Raw genomic sequence first — 15,000 nt, forward strand, 5'->3', positions numbered from 1 at the left:
CTTTCCTAATCGGTAGTTCAGTTTTAATTGCATGCATCAAATCATTCCTTGTGTGGGTCTGGGCTTTTTCTTCTCTTGGTGCTCAGTACCTGGAGAGGAATGTCAAAGCCCGGGGGTGGGGGGTGGGGGGTGTGCTCTTTGGTGTTTGTGCATTTCTCTCCTTCCTTGCTTGCACACCAACTCAACTCTCGCTCGCTCCCTCTCTCCTTCCCTCCTTCCTTTCTTTCACTTTTGCTTCACTGTTTCTTTCCTGGTGGTGCTGGTGCTGGTGGTGCTTCCTTTCGATTACTTTTCTTTATTTTTTTTCTTGATTTTTTTTTTTTTTTTAACATTTGCTGCCCCTCCCCCGGTGTGTGTCTCTCTCTCTCTCTCTCTCTCTCTCTCTCTCTCTCTCTCTCTCTCTCTCTCTCTGAGATTCAGAGGCCACCTTGCACTTCTTCCTGGCCGCCCCTCCCCCGGTGTCTCTCTCTCTCTCTCTCTCTCTCTCTCTCTCTCTCTCTCTCTCTCTCTCTGAGATTCAGAGGCCACCTTGCACTTCTTCCTGGCCGCCCCTCCCCCGGTGCCTCTCTCTCTCTCTCTCTCTCTCTCTCTCTCTCTCTCTCTCTCTCTGAGATTCAGAGGCCACCTTGCACTTCTTCCTGGCCGCAGTTGTAATTCGGCTTTTTACTTTTGATAAGAGTCACTTCTGACATCCTCTGCTCTCCAAAGTCTACGTGACTTCATGACTATGCTGGGCGTGGACTCCAGGACAGATAAGTCTGCCTAAAACAGGGAAGAAAGGTGATATGATTTCCCCTGGATTGAATCCAGAAGTGCCTAACTACCACCACGGAGTTTTTGTGTGTTTTTTTTTTTTTTTTTTTCGTTTTTTTTTTTTTTTGGTTTTTTTTTTTTTGAGATGGAGTGTCCCTGGATTGCTCATGTTGGCTAACATCAAAGGAGACAACATCCTATCTCAGTCTGTGATAACACCTGCGGTGGTGTTATCACATGGGGTGTGTGTGGGGGGGTGTCCTTCCCCTTCCCCTTCCCCTTCCCTCTCTCCTTTCTCTATTTGCTGGTTAAAGCTCAAGGTCTCTGGAGGTTGCCTGATTACTCCCAGGACCTCACCTTCTCTTGTGAGTAGCTGAGGTGGTGGTTGCTGAACACTGTCCCACCATTCTGATCTTTCACTACTCTTACTGTTCTCTTCCAGGACTTTTGCATCGAGTTCCTTCTTCCAAGGATGGTGGAATGATGACAAAGATGATGGTATTGGAGATTTGGAACACTTTTTTTTTTTTTTTTTGGTGGTTGTTTTTCCTCCCGGATGGCTGTCAAACCTGCAGCAGCACACACATCGGTCCATCTCGAAGTGGAGAATCTCTAAAGGATCTTCAAGGAAAGCGTGGACAAGGAGGATTCAGTCCCCGGGAGACTCTTGACACGAGATGGGAAATCCCCCCCCCCCCATTTCTTCTGGAAAATACCTAATACCAATAAAGACAGGACAAAATGCAGCACAGGCTGGCTGGCTGGCTGGCTGGCTGGCTGGCTGGCTGGCTGGCTGGCTGGCTGAGGTTTATGTAGCGCCGAGTAGGTCTACAGGTAAAATTGGATCCCAGAGCAACTGTGCAGTTACTCAGGGTCCTTGCCTTCCCCAACTGTCCCCTATCGGACCGAAGCTGCTCCCTCCCCTAAGGCCTTTCTCAGTCGGCTAATCCACCACACTTAGGAGTGGTGAAGGTGGGACACACGTTTTAGGTTTGCTTGGCTTCTTCAGTCGGATCTCATCTCGCCACCGGGTCAGAAACACAAGCATATACACGTGGATGCGCATAGCGACGGGTTTCCACCCTGTGGAACTTGGGAGTTCACAGTGAGTGCTCTGCGGTCTGAGAAAAGCAGCCTCGTTAGTTGCAGTCACTGAACGCTAGGTGGCGCAAAGCTACCGTCATTTTGGAAGGCCTGCCTGAGTTCCATTTCCAGTTTAGATATAATCTATCTACATGTATAGACATAGATACATAGATAGATAGATAGATAGACAGACAGACTGACAGACTTAGATATCTATATCTATATCCATATACAGATCACTACGCTGCAAGCAGCTGCGTCATATCTTCCTCTCTTCCCTCAGCCTACTGAGTCCCTGGAAAGACAGATGGGCACGGGCCTCAGTGCAGTTGTACTCCCGCTTCTTCTCCCCCCCCCCCCTACAGTAAAGTCCTGGAAGCACTGGGGGGTGGGGAGGACATACCGCTTTCACCCCTGGTATCTGATCACGTTCCTTAGCCTTTAACATGCCCCACCTAGGAGATAGCTTCTGTGCCTCTGCCCGACCCTTGGAATTTCAACTATAATCCCCACTTCCCCCATCCCACTCACTCCAATTCCCCAGTAGTAGTCCCTCCCAAGGCTGTCACCACCAGAGGTCCATAGTAAACACCTCCCCCCCCCCCCCCCCCCCGCCCCTGAGAGTTATGAGGGAGGGCCTGGATGAGGTTAAGAGAGAAACGAACAAAAATAAAACAGTGATGTTTCCCGTGTGTGTGTGTGTGTGTGTGTGTGTGTGTGTGTGTGTCTGTCTGTCTGTCTGTCTGTCTAGTGTGTACCTGTCTGAGCCCAAAACCCAAACAGGATGGATTTGGGCCTGGGGGAAGGAGAGGGAGGCCCTTCCTGGGTTTACTTTCTGGGGAAGGGAAGAGACAAAGGAAAAAAAGGTGAGGGTGTTGCCCAGCAATCAAGACCCTTTGTGGACCAATGCCCAAGGCCCTGGGTTTCTTCCCCAGCCTAGCATCACAAAAGAAACAAAAGTAGTGAACAAAGACAGACTCAAACAACCAAAACAGGCAATAAAATCTCATCTCAAAGACTCTGTGCTGGGCTGGGATGGGCTGGGATGCGCTGGGGTCCTTTATATCTCAGCGTTAGAGTGGTCGCCTAGCATATTCGAGGCCCTGGGTTAGATCCTCAGCTCCAGATAAAAAGAAATTAATAACATAAAGGCATTGTTTAAATACATACATACATACATACATACATACATACATACATACATACATAAATAGGTAAATAAATAAAATCCAGACACTAGAAGAGACCTTGCTCACACAGACAGAGGTGGTGGTGGTGGGGGGAAGATCAAGATGGAAATCACTCTACCCTTGGCATCCAATAGACAAATATGGCTCCCCATACTCATGTCAGGGTTTCCTTGGTGGGGATGGAACCAGAAACCAGCCCCTCACACAGGGGCTGGTTTCTGCCTGGAGCCTGGAACTGGGGACTGAACACAGACACAGTTTACCACTGAGCTAAACCAACATCCCCTTTTTATACAGATATTTTTATATATTTTTGGTAAATCCATTGATTTATGAGTTGAACCCAGAAGCACTCACTTGACCACTGACTGAGCCACATCCCCATATTCAATTTGTCTATCTATCTATCTATCTATCTATCTATCTATCTATCTATCATCTATCTATTCATTTGTTTTCTGGCTTGCTTGCTTGTTCTAGTTAAAGCTTGGTCCCGGGGTTTCAAAAACTGACTTCCAGACCACTCACGTTATAAAGGAATCAAGCCTTTATTAAAGCACAACTAGTGGCGACTGAGCAGAAGAACATAAAGCTGTTCCCCTGGCCAGCCCCAAACAATTGCAAGGGTGCCCCTTATAAGCCTCAAACCTGCAAAAGGGACGTTTTGGGGGGAGGGGGCGTCTAGCTAATGCAAGCAAGCCATGTTACAGAAGCGGGAGAGTGAAGTCAGGCGGAGGGACGCTCAGCCAATCACAATCAGCCTAGCCACTCCAGTGACAGAAGCTTAGCCCCCCCCCCCCCCCCCCCCGCTCCCCCTTTTATGGGCTAGTTACAGAAACAATGTCCCATTAGGTAGTTCCTTACTCTTAAAGGTTTCTATAGCACAAGGAAAAGAACATCTTGCGTCAGTCATGACCCTTCTACTTGGCCTGGTTGTTTTACAGAATGGGGACATAAAACAAAACGGAGTCCCATTTGCTTTTACTATCACAACTTTTCTTTGGGAGACAGGGGTCTCCTCGCGAGGTTACTTTCGCTATGAGTTTACGATCCTTCTCTCAACCTCCTCCTGATCCTCTTGGGGGTGGGCGGGGGAGGATCGACATGAACCCCCAACCCATACCTTTAATTTTTTGAGCTGTAGATGGATGGACACACTATCTTTACCTTATTTACTTGTTTGTCCCTTTGTTTTGGGTTCTGTGGTGCTCAGGATGGAATCCAGCGCCCCACACGTCCCAGGCAAGTGCTCTACTACCGAGCTAAAACCCTAGCCCAAGCTTTGCATTCTAGAATGAATACATTTCCTTCTATGCTGAAGGAACACAGACACATTTATTGCATAACAAGCCCAGAGATCTTCACATCACACTTGCCTAGAAGTCCTACATACATTCATTGACCTTTGACTTTGGAAGCCAAGTTCAGAATCTACCAGCTCTGGCCAGACTCTGGCCAGATAACTGCCACGATGTGGTGTTTTGCTCACCAACAGTTGGACCTAGGAGAACAGCTTGGACTCAAGTGGACAAATACTCTTATGCATTCAGGAAACAGTGCCACTCACCTGGTACAGGAGTGTTCTTTCAACAAATGATCCCCAAACCCTTACTTTTTCGATTAAAACTAACAGATGTGAAAACTGGTCATTAATGGCACAGATCTTTTTATTTATTTATTTATTATTTTTTAGAGAGAGTGTGAGAGTGAGAGACAGGGAGAGAGAATTTTTTTAATATTTATTTATTTAGTTAGTTAGTTAGTTAGTTAGTTTTCCGCGGATATAACATCTTGATTTGTTTGCGGTGCTGAGGATCGAACCCTGGCCGCACGCATGCCAGGCGAGCATGCTACCACTTGAGCCACATCCCCAGCCCCAAGCACAGATCTTTCTCTTTTCGTTTTCTTTTCTTTCTTTCTTTCTTTCTTTCTTTCTTTCTTTCTTTTTTTTTTTTTTTTTTTTTTTTTTTTTTTTTTCTAAATCTGAATGTTACACCGAATGCATGTGTTAGAACTTCCACATGTGTCACTGACTATGGGATAAGTTTAGAGCTTCGATAAAATACACGTTCTAATAAAAAGGGTGACCTCTCATGTAGGAAACCTATATGTCTTTAAGTGTACCGACTTTTTAATAATAAAAAAATCTCTCAGACACAGCACAGCATAGTACTCTAGTCCCCAGATGTGCACACATCTCCAGTGACAGAGATGTGGGGTGATTCAGGAGAATCACAAGACTAAGCCCAGCCTCAGCAACTTATGGAGCCCTGGGGTAACTCGACAGAGAGAGAGAGGGGGGGGGGGAGAGACAGAGAGAGAGAGAGAGAGACAGAGAGAGACAGAGAAGGGGGGATAGGTGTTGGGGGGGGGTGTTGCTCAGAGGCAAAGCATCTCAGAAGGAAGAGGGGGAATTTATTATAATAAGAAAACATAAGAACTGAACCTTTACAGCAACAAAACTCTGATGACTCTGCTGACACTCTGTTGTTCTAACCCATCGGAGGCCTAGCAAGGTTATCAAACAGAAAAGTGATTTTCTGGATGAAAATTCTAAATATTTGTTAGCCAATGGGCAGATAACCCACCCTGAAAGTCAATATGGCTTCACCTATGATTAGGGAGGGGGAGGGTAGGGAAAAGAGAAAGGAAAAAGGATATGGGTTTTAACATGAGCCTCAGTGGCTGAGCAGTGAGACTTATACTCAAAGCCTATAAAGTGGACCCCTGTTACATTTTCTGACACCCACCACCACCTCACCCCCCCCACCCCCCCACCCCGCTTTAATTGATTTGACAGTTGGGAGAAAAATTAAAAAAAAAAAAAAAAAAGACAAAAAAGGACAACAACAGCAACAGACAGAAACAACAACCACCCTTACCGAATTTCTGAATTTACATGAGTGAATGACTCTTCTTGATTCTCAGTAACATAGTTTATACTTTTCATGGTTTTTGATTTGTTTGTATGTAATTAAAAAAAAAAAAAATCAGAAGAAATTATTGGTATGCATGGTGGTGGTGGTGGCGGTGGTGGCAAAAAGTAACCTGGAACCTGCTTTACTTAGGCTACTGGTTTGATAAAGTCTTCCTTGCATGGATGTGTTGTTGTAGGGACAAATGAGGCAAGGCACCGACCGAACAGAGCAGGAAAACGGTTTTATTTGGCTGCAGCCAGGTTCAGAGAAGATGGCTTTTGCTGTAAGGAATTAATCCCCTGAACCCAAAGTTCAGGTAGTTTCAGAGTTTTATACCCAGCATGTAAGGGGAGGGGCTCAGAAATTCATGGTCTGCAGAAGTTCACATAAAAGCAGCTTTTTCTCTCACTGTTCTGGGCATGTTAACCCTTGGAGGACAACACCTGAGAAGGGGAGAGCTTCTTCTCCCCTGTCTACTCTCCCCCTGCCAGCTGTTACCATGGAGTCCAGTTGGTACCCTCTCGTATCTTAAACATGTAGACATCTCTGTGAAGCCCAGCTCAAGGCCAGAGGCCTTGTTTGCACATTTCTTCAAAGTACTGTTCTGGACATGTTTGTGAAAAACTAGTAACGGGGTGTCCAGCACCTGGAGTGCTGGTATCTTCTCGGCCAGTGGCCAAGTAAACAGGGCGACACGAAAATAGGAAGTTTATCCACCTTGAATTCTTTTGCACAGAGAGACTCTTTTGCTGACAGACCTAAAACCAGTCTGGGTGAAGATTTCAGAAGAGGCCCAGTTAAGACTTTTCAGTGGAGAAAGGGGGTGCCACTTCAGATGATGAAGTTTTACCTAACAATAGTTTGGTTTCCAAAGGCTTTTTTTTTTTTTTTTTTTTTTTTTTTTTTTTTTTTTTTTTTTTGGTAATCCAATCCCCTGCTTTTCCCTTAGAGCTCTTCTCTTTTCTCTTAGAAAACTCTACTCTTACTCAGAGGTCCAAATCTCCATTCCAATGACACAGGGGGAAAAAAAAAAAAAAAAATTCTCTCAAGCACCTGGACCCCTCCTGCCCCAAACACAGGAGTTCTGGGTGATCAATGAATTTAAAAGGCAGGAAGAATGGATCATTAACAGAAATGAACATAACCACAGTTACTACTTTCTAAGAGCTGGAAAGAATTACCCAGGGCAGAGCTTCCAACTGAAACACTGTAATTATTAGACAACAAACAGACAGACAGACAGACAGACAGACAGACAGACAGACAGTCAGACAGACAAAAACCCTGAAGTACAAGAGACTCTCCCCTTCTCTCTCTATAACACACACACACACACACACACACACACACACACACACACACACACCCCTCTCTTTCTCTACACCAAACTCTTTTTAATCGCTTGATTTTCAGTTTCTCACTTAGTGGAGCACCCCTTTTCTTTAGGATCAATCTCCTCCTGGGTTTCTTTTTATACCAAAGGGGGGCAAGTTACACATAATCCAGGAGAAGAAGGCCAAAGCAATCAGGTTATTAAGGAACATCAGGAGAGAGAAATTAAATGCTGGTAGACACATTGAACAAGTGCTCTGAAACAAATGATATTCAAATTAACCTCTTAGTGTAGTTTTAAACCAATCGGTCAGCATAAATGCAGAGTTAGAGAGACAAACTGACCCTTAAAACAGGTTGGGAATTGTGAACAGCCTGGAGAGGCCACATTTTTCTTCCTTCAGGGGCAGTGGGAGAGACTTTGCCCTGCCTGTTGTTATGTAAATCAGAACTGAGACCTGCCCCAAGCAAGCCCGGTTTAGTGTAAGAATCTTACTTCCCCGCCCTGATAACTGGCACCCCAGCCTGGCAGGAAACAAATTTTCCCTTGCAGACAAAGCGGTAGGAACCCAAAGTGGCGGGAACCACCCTTCCCCGCTCCCCTCCCCCCTCCCCCTCCCCCCCCCCCAAAAAAACCCAAAAAAACCCCACAATGTCACCGAGAAGGCGTAGTACAAGTACCTGCTTTATCTAGGCTACTGGTTTGATAAAGTTGGCACTTTGTTGGGGGTATTTGGGTATTTCAATCTCACCTTGACCCCTGACCCGCCCCTCTCAAGAGTTTGTGACAGATGGATGCGGCTATTTCTCCCTGAGATTTGTGAATGTACAGGTTTATACTTTCTTTGGGTTTCATCCCGTTCTTGAAATGAATCCTGGCAGTGGCCGACATGCTACGACCTCCAGCTTACTTTTGTGTTGTTCAGAGAAGAGTTGTGGTGTGATTTCATCTTTTAGACTTTGTCGAGATTTGGTTTATGTTCCATTCTATGGTCAACTTTGGTAAACATTCCGTATTCACTTGAAAAGAATGTCTGCTGTGTAGTGGTGGCCTTGCAGTGTTCTGAACGTGCCCATTAGGTGTGGGTTGTTCCTGATGTAGTTCTGCTGTCCTTTGTTCCTGATTATTTATTTATGGCCTAAGTCGTCCTCAGCTGCTAAGGGACGAGTGTTCTCATCTCCTTGCCATAATAGATTTATCCATCTTTTCCTTTAATTCTCTGTGGTTTTCATGCAGGTATTTATTTATTTATTTATTTATTTATTTATTTAGTTAGTTAGTTAGTTAGTTAGTTAGTTATAGCTGTTGATGGACACAATGTCTTTATTTTTGTTTATTTATTTTTATGTGGTGCTGAGGATTGAACCCAGGGCCTCACGAATGCAAGGCAAGCACTCTACCACTGAGCTACAATTCCAACCCTCATGTAGGTATTTTGAGGTTATTGAATGACTTGCACACTACCTTAAGATTGTTTAATGCTTCCTCAAAGATCTGAGTGTTTATCAATGTGCTATGTTCCTCCTACGCCTGGCAGTGATTGTCTTGTGTGTACCTTGAAGTCATACTAAAAATAAAATAAATAAGTGACTGGGTACAGTGGCCTATGCCTGTCATCCCAGACAGGCTTCTCTCTCTCTCTCTCTCTCTCTCTCTCTCACACACACACACACACACACACACACACACACACACACACACAGCTGAGACAGGAGGATCCAGAGTTTAAAGCCACCCTCAGCAAAAGTGAGACACTAAGCAACTCAGTGAGACCCTGTCTCTAAGTAATATACTAGATAGGTAGGGCTAGGGGATGTGGCTCAGTAGTCAGTGAGTGCCCCTGAGTTCAATCCCTCCTTACAGGCCTCCTCCAATAAATAAACAAACAGATAAAAAAATACATACGTTTATTTTGTTTATTTAGGTGATGATGATGATGATGATTTCAATGTGGTGCCCGGGATTGGACCCTGTGCCTCATGCGTACTTGGTAAGTGCTGTACCACTGAGCCACAACACCAGACTGACAACACCATGAAGTGCTCTTGCAACTTTTCTCCAGCTTCATTTATCTCAGAGCATGTGGTGTTTCAGTCTAGGGCAACAGACCATGCTTTTTAGCCAAGGCAGCCTCTCTTAGAGCCCTGTTACAGCTTCTTATTACCAAGTGTCTAAATGTAAAATTTGGCTCTGTGATATTGATAGATCAATAAAAATAAAGATACAAAAAAAAAAAAAAAAAAGATAAAACGGTCAAACAGACAAAATACAACTTCACAAGGAAGAATCCTTGTGATGATTTGTTCGATGATTTGTTCCTTTTTGTATGGCGTGCTAAGGCTCAAACTCTGTGCCAGGCCGGCCCTCTGCTACTGACCCAAAGACACAGACAGACCCTAGACAAGAAAGGATTCTCAGAGGCTGGTCATCTTCCAATTTTTTTTTTTTTTTTTTTTTTGTACAGAAAAAGGAGGAAACACAAAGCCCAAAGACAAGCAGATCAAATTCCCAAGCAACCGATTTCAAACTGATTTTGACATGTTTCTGTCAATTCCTACATTGTCTGGATGGATCGAACCTTGGCCTAGCAGCTAGTCTGCCTGTCTAATTGTGGCTTCACCGTGGTGGTTTCGGTTTTGAAGTCCCACACCGTCCGTGTCCCCCGCCGGATTCTCTGGGGGTGCTGGGCAGACTGCCGGCGCCTCCCGCTGCTGCGGGGCACCCTGGCGGGGTGGGGGTGGGGCGGCTGGTGGGACGTGTCCAGGTGACTTTCTACGACCCCTGCGAAGCGGATCCCGCTGACACCGACCCTTCCGCCTGATTTTGTTGACGGTTTTCGAGCTCCCCCTGGTGGCCGCTTTTATAGGAGTGTCATAATCCACTTCTGAGAAGTATCTGTTCAGGTCCTTGGCCCATCGATTGATTGCATTATTTGTTTGATTCTTTTTTTTTTTTTTTTTTGCCCCCCCCCCCCCCCCCGTTGTCGTTGTTGTTTCGCTCTGGGGCAAGGGCCCACGCTTTTTAGCCAAGGCAGCCGCTCTTAGCGCCCTGTTACAGCTTCTTATTACCATGTGCCTAAACGTAAAATTTGGCTCTGTGACCCGGTGGAAAATGACTTTCGGTTCAAGAAAATGCTCATTTCTTACTCAGGTAAATAAATAGGTAAATAAAAACACAAATTCAAATAAGAATTAATGGGCTGGAGATGTGCCTCAAGTGGTAATGCGCTCCCGCGGCATGCGCGGGGCGCTGGGTTCGATCCTCAGCACCACGTAAAATAAAATAAAGATGTTGTGCCCACCGCATACTGAAAAATAAACATTAAAAAATATTCTCTCTCTCTCTCTCTCTCTCTCTCTCTCTCTTCTCTCTCTCTCCACCCCCCTCTTCCCTCTCTCTCTCTCTCCCCCCCCCTCCTCCTCTCTGCCTTTACAAAAGAAAAATAAGTAAAAGTTAAAAAGGGGGCTGGTAGCGCAGTTGCAGTTGCCCGGGTTTGGTCCTCAGCACACATACAAACAAAGATGTTGTTAAAAAAAAAAAAAAAAAAGTAAATATTGAAATTCTCTCTCACTCTCTCTTAAAAAAAAAAAAAAAAAAAAAAAAAAAAGATAACGTGGCCAGGCAGAGAAAATAGAACTCCCCAAGGAAGAATCCTTTTTCCTATTATGATCAGTATTCTTTTTTTTTTTTTTTTTCTTTTTTAGAGTAGTTGTAGGTGGACAGCACGCCTTCTTTCGACTTTGTTCCTTTTTGTAGGCCGCGCTAAGGCTCAAACCCAGTGCCTCCTATGTGCTAGGCCGGCCCTCTGGCACTGAACCACAGACACAGAGGAGGAAGGTTTCTCAGAGGCTGTTCATCTTCCCATTTTTTTTTTTTTTTTGGTACAGAAACAGGCGGAAACACCGAGCCCAAAGACCAGCAGATCAAATTCCCCAGCCACCGATTTCGACGGGTTTTTACATGTTTCTGTCAATTCCTCCATTCTCTGGATGGATCGGACCGTGGCCTAGCAGCTAGTCTGCCTGTCTAATAGTGGCTCCACCGTGGTGGTTTCGGTTTTGAAGTCCCACACCGCCCGTGTCCCCCGCCGGATTCTCTAGGGGTGCTGGGCCGATCTGCCTGCGTCTCGTGCCCGCCGCTGTGGGGGGGGGGCCCTGGCGGGGCGACCCGGCTGGTGGGACGTGTCCGGGGGGTGACTTTCTACGACCCCTGCGGAGCGGATCCCGCTGACGCCGACCGAGGTTCCGCATCCCTTCCTCCTGATTTGGTTGACGGTTGTCGAGCTCCCCCTGGTGGCCGCTTTTATAGGAGCGTCGGATCATCGGAAGTCTCCAAGGCGTGATATTCGGCGGCGGTGGCCGAGACAGAGTTCCAGGAGCTGGGCGGCGCCAGCGGAACTGTCTCGGTCACGCTGGGCTGGGCCGTTGTGGCCCGTTGGCGGGATATTGGACCTGCAGGCTTACTGTGTGTGTGTGTCGGTTGTCTTCTCTCCCTGCACGGTCCGGGCCGCGGGCGCCTCGGGTGGCAGTCTGAGCGGTTCCTTCGCCGCCACGGGCTTCGCTTTGCCCGGTCTGGGTCGGTCGCCGGGACTTCTGTCTTATTTTTCTCCCGCTTCCTCTCCCTCTCTCTCGCGGGTTTTGGCCGCGGGGCTGCGGGGCTTCACCGGGCGGGCCAGGCGGGTGTGCTCGCCCGGCCTTGCCGCATTGCCTCTTCGGGGGCCCGCTGCCCGGGGCTTGTCCTGTTGGCTACGCCCGGCGTCCTTCGGACGTGTTCCCCGTCCGCCCCACCCCACCCCCCCGGTCCTGCTCGCTGGGGATGGCGGTCCCCGTCTCTTGTCTTTGCCTTCGTCAACGAGGGTCGACCAGTTGTCCCTAGGGGCTCTGGATCTCGGTGATGGGCTCGATTTCGCGGTCCGCTGACCGTGACTGTGTTCAGGGAAGGCGGCAGTGGTGAGTGAACTGTTCCCCGTTGCCCCGGTCGCGATTGTTTTGGCCCGAGTTGGCCGTTTTCTGCCATCGGGTAGGTGCTGACACGTTGTCCTCTGGCGGCACACGCCAGAGCGAGGGAGCTTGGGCCTCCGGGTGCGTGCGGGGCTCTGGGCTGATGGGGTGGCCCGGACCCGTTCCCTCTTGAGCTGCTTGCCTGGGCCTGCGTGCGACGGCTCTTTGGCGCACCTGGAGCGCCCTCGCGGTGGTGCCGCCTCTGGCCGGCCGGCCTTCTGGCGCCGGAGGGCGGCGGGGGTAGGTGGCGGGTGGTCCTTTACCGCCCGTGCGCTCCTCGCTGCGGGCACCGAGGGTGGCGTGGCGACGCTTGCTTCCATGGCTCCGAGCCGCGTGTCAGGCGTTCCCCGTTCCGTGTCGTCGGCCGCTCTCCCTGGGGTGTGGGGCCGGCGAGGCCGTAGCAGGCTCCTCTTAGAAGCGGTCCTCGCCGGGTCTCCCCCTGCTCCCTGGGCCTCTCCCGCCCACTCTGCTGATCGATGTGGTGACTTTGCGCTCTCCTGGGCTGGACCAAAGCCGCGCCAGGCGAGGGACGGACATTCATGGCGAATGGGCCGACTCTTCTCGTCCTGCCCGCGGGCCCCTCGCCTTGCCTCCCCGCCCGTTCGCGGTGCGGGGAAGGGCGGGGGTGCGGAATCCGGCCTCGACCTCGCTCCTGGGGTCCTCTGACGTAGCGGGTGCTTCTCGCTCGCCGCCCCCTCTGGGCGGCCAAGGGCCGTGTGTGTGGCCCTCCCCGACGCGGGGAGGGCTGCCACCGTGCTGCCTCGGCGCGACGGTGCGCCTCTGCTTCGGTGCTCCTGGGGCGCTCCGGGTTGTTTCCTGAGGTGCCTGAGGCTGAGCCGGTGTGTGCTGCTCCCGATCCCAGTGCCGCTGCCGCGGCCGGCCGCCGCCTCGCTGTCGGTCTCGCCCCGTCCGTGGGGGTTTCCGAGGCGAGTGCCTGAAGGGAAGAGCGGTGTTGCTTCTTTCGGGGGATCGAGGCGGTAAGCTCGGCAGCGTTGCCCGTTCCCTCTCCGGGGGAGGGTGTCACGTTGTCGTCCCCAGCGCCGAGTGGCGTGGGGAGTGTTAGGCGAGCGGGCGCCCGGGCGCTCTTCCCTCTCTCCGGTGGGAGGAAGGAGACGTTGCCCGGGCGTGTGAGCGATGGTGGCGGGACGCCGAGCTGGGGCCGGTCGGGCCCCCGAGGCGATGGGGCTTTGGGTGTCCCCGGCCGCGAACGCTCAAGAAGCCTTGTGCTTGCCTGTACCGCAGATCCCCCCCTCGTTGTCTCGGCGGCCGGTTGGCAGAGGGGCTGGGTTGGGTGCGGCCCACCCTCAGTGAGGAAGTTTCTCTAGCGATCCGTGAAGGGCGTGCCTTGTGTGGGGGTACCGGATTCCCCCGTTGGCCGCCCCCTGCCTTTTGCGCTACGCTACCGTCGGTGGTGTGTGTAGGCGAGAGTCCCCCCTCCCCGCCGTCTGGGAGTGCAGGGGTCCGCCGGCCCCCGCGGGTGGGGGCCGAGCGCCTGCTCTTTGTGCCTACCGCGGCCCACGCCTCCCCCCTTCGAGTCGGGGGAGGGTTCCCGCTGGGCCTTGGCCGGGCCTTCTGGCGCGCGTGGGGCCACTGTGTGGGCCGCTGGTGCCGCGTGTATGCGCGGTGGCGGTGGGGCGCTGTTCGCGCGGCCGGGGGTTGAGGGGCCGCGTCCCTCTTTCCCCCGCGCCCGCTGCGAGTGTCCCTCTGCCCGCTCCCGGTCCCGAGCCGGCGGGCGACCTGCGTGCGTGTGCGCTGGCCCGGGGCGCGGCCGCCGCGGCCCCCCTGGGAGCGTTCCGCGGGCGGTGTGGTGAGCGAGTGGACCCTGGAGCTGGAGAGGCCCAGGTCGTGGGACTCGTCTGGCCCGAGGTTGTGGCGTTGCATGCTGGCGTTTGGAGGCCAGGCGCGCGTCTCGTCGCGTGGAGGGCCACCCTGTGGTGGCGGGGCGGCGGGTCTCGTGGGAGGTTCCGGGGGTGGGGCCGGAGGCCGGGTTGGCGTCGCAGGCGGTGCGGGACCGCCCTCGCGTGTGGCGGTGGGATCCCGCTTGTTTTCCTGGCGGCCCGACTCTGTGCCCGAGGTCTTCTCCCCGGTTTCCTTTCCGCGTTTCTTTGCCCCTCGCCGCCTCCGGCGCGCCCTCCATCCGGGCGGGGTTGTGGCCCCCTCCTCGCCTCCGCCGGGCCTCCCCCGGCTGGCCGGTCGCGGCCGCGCTGCCGCCCCCTCCCGGGCGTGTACCGGGTGTGGCGGTGGGCACGCTGGTCGGGCGGTTGTCGTTGGGGATGCTCGTCACGGTGTGCGGGTTGAGGGTTCGGGGGCTTCCCCGCCTCTTGCGACGGCGGTGGGGTGGTGGGGCCCTGTCCCCCGCGAGGGCCCTCCCGGGAGGTTGGCTGATGAAGGGAACCCGGCCGGCGGCTCGTCCGGGGCCACGCGGGACCGCCCGTGCGCCTGGTGTGCGCGCTGGCGGTGATACACCGCGTGCCGCCCTGGGTTTGTCCGGCCGGTGTGCCCGCGCGGCTCGGCCAGCTCTCTCCGGGCGGGGCTCCTCCGCGGGTCGGCAGGTGCCCTCTCCCGTTTCCCGCCGCCCTTCTGGCGCGCGCCGCTCCCCACGCCGGCTGCAGCCGCCGCCTCCTCGGGCGGCCGGCCCGTCCCCGTCTGGTCTCTTCGGGCCTTGGCCCGCCCGCTCTCTCGCCCCTTCGCGAGTTCGCTCCCACGGGGGGCCCGCCGCG

The sequence above is a fragment of the Callospermophilus lateralis genome, unplaced genomic scaffold (genome assembly GCF_048772815.1).
Source record: "Callospermophilus lateralis isolate mCalLat2 unplaced genomic scaffold, mCalLat2.hap1 Scaffold_3172, whole genome shotgun sequence".
NCBI lineage: Eukaryota > Metazoa > Chordata > Mammalia > Rodentia > Sciuridae > Callospermophilus > Callospermophilus lateralis.